We start from the raw sequence: 6,186 nt of genomic DNA, 5'->3' as shown, positions 1-6,186 counted from the left end.
TGTACCCTGCGTTAGCAGTCGGATTCTTATCCACTGCGCCACCAGGGAAGTCTCTCATATTTTCTAAGAGAACCAATTTCCATGTTTCATAACAGGGAACCAAACTCGGTGAACTGATTTTACCTCAACAATTCCACCTGTGTTGTGCCATCTATAGAACTGTTCCTTTCCATCATTCCCAGTGTCTTGCAGGCTACATGGAACAAGATATGATTCCCTCTCTAGATCCATAGGGATCCTTTGTTTCACACAGCGGGAATCCCCCTTGACTCCTGCCTGAATGTTTGGAAAACTGCAACACCTATCTCGACTCCCCCAGCCTGCAGGAAGGACTGACATTTACCAAGTCTCTGCTCTAAGCAGATGTCTGGCAAATTTCTTACTGATCCCCAAGTAACCTGATGAGGAAAGTATTCTACGTTTCTTCCAAGTAAAGAAACTGGGGCACAGGGAAGTTGCTAAAAGTTGCTAGGTAAACTAGAAATCAGGGAGGTGTATCTTGGGAACACAGCACAGTAGGCACTCAGAAGCCAATAAAACCTGGAGGACAGCAGGACTGGGACCTATGCAGCTGGGAGTGCGGGTGGGTTGCAGCTCAGAGGTGAAGGAGTCAGCCAAGTCCTGGAATCTGGAAGCCAGGAGCCCAGCATGACCCTGGGCAGGAACCTCTGCGGGAGCCTCTTGAGCTGAGGAAAGGACAAGTTGTCACGGAAAGGCAGGTCACCTCTGCAGTATGAGATGGTATCCCGACTTTGGGGAATATAGGATACTTAAAAGAGTCCAGAGACCCCAGAAATCAAAAATTAGTGCTCTGGGTTTTTCTGGGCATTTGGTGGAAGGGGATAAAAAAATGGCATCCTCCAGGCCTTTGAGCAGCTGGTTGGGGACTACACCAGTGAATGAAGCTCAGAAAAACTCATTTTGAGAGACTCAAACTCAAGTGTCACTTGTCTCCAAAGTCCAGGATTTTTCTGTTGTGGTCTGATGTCTCTAGGTTCTATTATTAAAAAACAAAGGGGTAGGGGGGACACTAAACCTTCCACTTATCTTTGGATATGTGTTATTCTTTGACAACTGGCACCTACCCCCAGAAACAGCCTTTGATGAAGCTGGAAATACACTGGCATAAGTTATGGTGGTTACTCACAAGGCTGTCATAAAATAGTACATGAAGTCATTATTTTTAAATGGGAGAGGTCCTTTGCTTACTCTGAGGTTCATGAGGATTTTAAAATTTTGTTAAGAAACTCAATGTCCTTCTTGTTGGATTGTCTGGCCATGTTTTATCTTTGTTCATGAATGATAAATTAAGACTGATCTGTTTCTCTGCTCTTCAACTTCTCCCAGAAAGCAAAGCAATAAGAAAGGGGGTTTCCAAGTTGCAAATTGTTGCCAAAATCAGCATCCTTTTCTTCCCTGGGAATCATGAAAAAGCAACAATGAGAATTCAAAAAGTTTTCCCACTTGGAAAGTTTATTTTTAATTCTCTTTAAAAACTCTTGGATCAGAAAAAGTAATCCAAGTTACAGAATTGTTAAAAATAAAGGGGGAAAAAACACATTTCCGAAGCAAAGGGAGAGCCTGCGGGATACATTCCAGAATAAATTCCTAGTGTAAATATTTGTATTGCTGTCAAATAAAGAACAAAGCAAATGAGATAAACATCTGACACACAGAATTTTTCTTAAAAAGAACAACAAGTTATATAGAAAAAAAGAAAAGAACTTTGAAATGTAAAAGGGGAGATATGAAAGAGACAAAATTTTCAAAAAGCTGAATATATATAACGAACCACAAAGTCTGGTTCCTTGAAAAGTGGTAAAGATAAATAACCAGCTTACTTAACTAAAAATAAGAAAACAAGGGAGAAAATATCACTACTCAGAATAGGAAATTATAAAAGGGAAACTGCAGAAACAGGGGAAATTGTATGCACCATAAGGGAAAAATTGGCTCAACTCTCCGCAAATACATTTAAAAGCATGAATGAAGTAGAGACTGACTGTTCTAAAGAAATACAATTTGTAGAAACTAAACCTAGAAGACATAGAAAATCTAAACAGACTAATGATCATACAAGAATTATAATAAGAAAATTGCCAAAGAAATGCTACCCCTAAGATCCCCCACGTCCCACCCAGGAAAGCACCCAGATGATTTCTCAGGGAAATCTCTCCAACCCTCAAGAAGCAAATAGTTCTCAGGTCACATAGATTAGTCTGTCCAGCTGCATAGCCATATACACGGTGAAGGTCATTGTCTCCTCTGTGTGTCTGACTGAACCACAGTGACCCCAGGCATCAGAGAATCTCAGCCCTCTCCCACCAAGACTCCAACACTCAGACCATAAGAAGCAAAGAGTTAGTCACTCAGTCGTGTCTGACTCTTTGCAACCCCATGGACTGTAGCCCATCAGACTTCTCTGTCCATGGGATTTCTTCAGGCAAGAATACTGGAGTGGGTTGCCATTCCCTTCTCCAGGGGAACTTCCCCACCCAGGGATCGAATCCAGGTCTCCTGCATTGTAGGTAGATTCTTTATTGTCTGAGCCACCAGGAAAGCCCCCCAAAACAAAGAAACATCTTCTTATTCCTTCAACTTCAATCTTGCAAATTCATGAAAACTGCTATATCACTTCCTTTCACTGATTCACTAGATATGTATTCTGTGTTTACTCTATGCCAGGCATCCTTCCCAAGGGAAGCAGCAAATAAAACATACAATTTTCCTGACCTCATGGAGTTTATAGTCTAGTGGAGGAGACAGACAGCAAGAATACGATAACACAGCCCGTTAAATGAAAGTGTGATGGAGAAAAATGAAGCAGATGAAGTGCTGCCATGGTGAGTGGTCACAGAGGGATTCACTGATAAGGTAATATCCAAGTTAAGATATGAAGGAGGTGAGGGAGTGAGCCTGGACATCTCAGGAAGAGCACTCAGGCAGAAGGGACAGCTAGTAAAAATAAGCCCTAGTGGAGGATGTGCCTGATGTATTTGACAAATAGCAAAAAAGGCCACCAGGGCCTGAGCGCTTGGGGTTAGGAGGAGAGTTATAGCAGATGAATTCAGAATCTAGCAGGGCCAGATTACACAGAGCTTCAGAGGTGACCATCAAAATTTTGATTTTTATTCTGAGAGGCATGGGAAGACATGGGAGGATTCTGAGCAATGGCTCTGATCTGACATTTCAGAGAAACAATCTGCCTGATGCAGAGGACAGTGACAGAGGCAGGGAGAATGGCAAGGAGACAGTCAGCCTCAACCTGGGCAAGAGATGATGGCGGCAGAGACCTATGTGGTTGCGATCAAGGGGGTGATCTGGCTATGCCAAAAATCCTTTCCGAGTTGCAACAAGATACAGGCATATGCTAGTGCTTGAGTATCATGATTGACGACACCCAGTAGAGTTTTTGAGGTCAGTGAAAGAACTTGGTCAAGAGCAATCGAAGCAAAATCAGTAGTGTCTTTTATCCAAACAATATGAGTGAAGAACAGAAAAAGTTATCTTAATGAAGCCCTAAGTCCTATGAATGGAGACTGAGAAGAATGTGTTAGTGTGCAAAGTCCAAAAATAAACTTGATCAAATTGGTCATTGTGCTTATTGCCTGTATTTGAACAATACAGTTCCTTTTTTTACTGAATTCAAGTCCATAAACTATCTTAAAATGCATGCCAGCTATTTCCAGAATGCGGAAGTACTTAAAGGTCATGGTTATTACTCAGCGGAGTTATTGAGGGCCCAGTGGATAAGAAAGAACAAATAGTTTCCCAGTTAAGGGTACTAAAGGCGTGTGGTTCTCTGTAGGTTGAGAAGAGTGGTGTTCGAGATGTAATTCATGATAGAAGTTTAAAAGATGCCCTGCTGCTTACCAAGTATAGAATGAGGGAAAGGACATGAAGCAGAAACCCAATCCATCCGACCCCCTTGGATAAACCCACTGAAATAGTGCAGAATGTCAGTTTTTAAACACCTTTCTGAAGATAACAAGAAACACATAGCCCTTCATCACCAGGAAGCACTGGAGATGATGACCCTGGCTCCCTGTGGACTGACTCTGCTGGCTTGTTCAGGACCGCATGGCTAGTCAGGTGCCTGGCACACAGCATACTCAGTAAAGATTTGTTTGAGTGAATAAACAAAGGAATAAATAGCTGAATCTTCTTTGACATCATTCAATCCCTTTATGGAATCAACATTACAAGAAAAAAGCAACTTCCGATTTTTATAAGCCTCAGATCCTGAGTGTAGGCAGACCTGGCTTCACTGCTCACATGATACCTCATGCTATCGAGCCTGGTCAGCTTCTCTTGCCGCTCAGCGTCTGTTTCCTCATCTGCAAAATCAGGATAATAATTCCAAACTCCTGGGTTTATTGTGAGGATTAACTAATGTTCAAAAAGGATCCAACATACTGCCTCAGAGTTGTTAGATACTATTATTGTCACTAAAATGGCATTAAAATTACTATATGAAATTTTACAGAGATGACATCTTGTAGATAAACTTAAAATTTTTTTCTTTTGTTACAAATTATTTCAAACATATATGAAAGTACAGAGTATAATGAACTGCCTTGTACCCAGTACCCAGTTTCAATAGTTATCAGCTCATTGCTGGTCATTCCCCTTCCCCAACCGCTTGGATTATTTTGAAGCAAATCCCAGACATTATGTCATGTCATCTGTGATACTTCAATATGTATTTCTAAAATAATAACTAAAATCCCACATCACTCTTAAAAATAATGAATAAAGATTCCTTAATTTGATGAATTGTTGGTCAGCTGGAAGCCACAGGTGAAAAGAGAATCAGGTCTGTCCAAGGCAGGGCTTTAGGCAAGTTCTCTCCAGATCCAACACAGTAGAGGCATCCACGGTCACTGTCAAGGTGGTCTCTTCCTGCTAAGGGGCTGGTGGCTGGGAGTAGGGGATTTGGTAGGGGAGGGAATAAGTTTGAAGCCAGCATTTCATACCTGAAGCCAAGTAAAGCAGGGGGCTCCCATTGTCTGTAAGTTTCTTACTTCCCAAAGCAAATTTCATTTGATTTGAAATAATTCTGTACAAATTCCTCTGCTTTCAAACTGGTGGGATTTTAATTGTACCTTTTCATTAACTTGAGGCATGGTAGGCAGTGTCGGCTTTTGTGCAGACTGTGATTTCAGACAATCAGACAGCTCATCTAAGGGTGACAAGATGAGCTCTGTTTCTGAAATTTAATGTAGCACAGACACACATATTTGAGAGAATTTGGTTCTTAGTATATTCTCTGCTCTCTTCTGAACTTCTCCCCCCCATTTTCCCCTTATTTGTTCCTACAAAAAGTCACTCCAATGGAAACCCCAATTTCCTTCTCTGCTTCTCTACTTATTAAACCTTGAATTAGTTTGTTTTTTTTCTTAACTGGAAGTTGGAGCAATTTGGTTGCTCTAAAACATGAGTTATCGGCATTAAAGATATTGAACATCAATGGTTCAAACCTAAATGACTATTCCCCACTTGAAACCAAGGTGAATAAGAAGTCTAGCATTCAGTGGTGAATCATGAGCAAGGAAATGAAGGATGATGCTGAAAACACTAAGGGACAAAGATCCCTCAGCAAGTATTCATACAAAGGGCACCTGAGGTAGGCTGCTCTTTCTTCTTTGAAAGCCTAAGTCAACTTAGAAGCAGTGGAAACTTCACCTGGAGGAGATACGGAGTTTGGATTCAGAAGTCTGATCCCACCAGAAAGTGCTGGAAAACCCAGCATTGTCTCCACAAAGCCTACCTTCTTGCTTAGGGAATATGCATACTTCCCCCATTAAAACTCATCTTCGGGTAAGTAGGGACAATGTCTATGTTATTTGCTGCTGCATCCTTGATGCTGAGAACAATGCCTATCTCATGGTAGGGCAGAAGCTATGTTATTGAGTCAAGTAGTTACTTACTTATTACTTAAATAATTATTAATTAATGGATACTGCTCAGCAGCCATCACTATTCCCTACTAAAGGGGTTATTCTACCAAGAGCTTGAAAGTTCAACTACCCAAGAGGAAAAAGAAACCAGCATGTATTTCTTCTTTTACCCCAAAAGCCTCTTTTAAAAAATCTTTGAGTTTCTTGTGCTTTAATGTATAATCTTAGTGTTGCTAAAAACATGTGGTAAAAAAAAAAAAAAGTTTGTAAGAAAACTGATGTAGTG

This window comes from Cervus elaphus, chromosome 26, assembly GCF_910594005.1.
Source record: "Cervus elaphus chromosome 26, mCerEla1.1, whole genome shotgun sequence".
Classification (NCBI taxonomy): domain Eukaryota; kingdom Metazoa; phylum Chordata; class Mammalia; order Artiodactyla; family Cervidae; genus Cervus; species Cervus elaphus.
Note: the sequence above shows the minus strand (reverse complement) of the source record.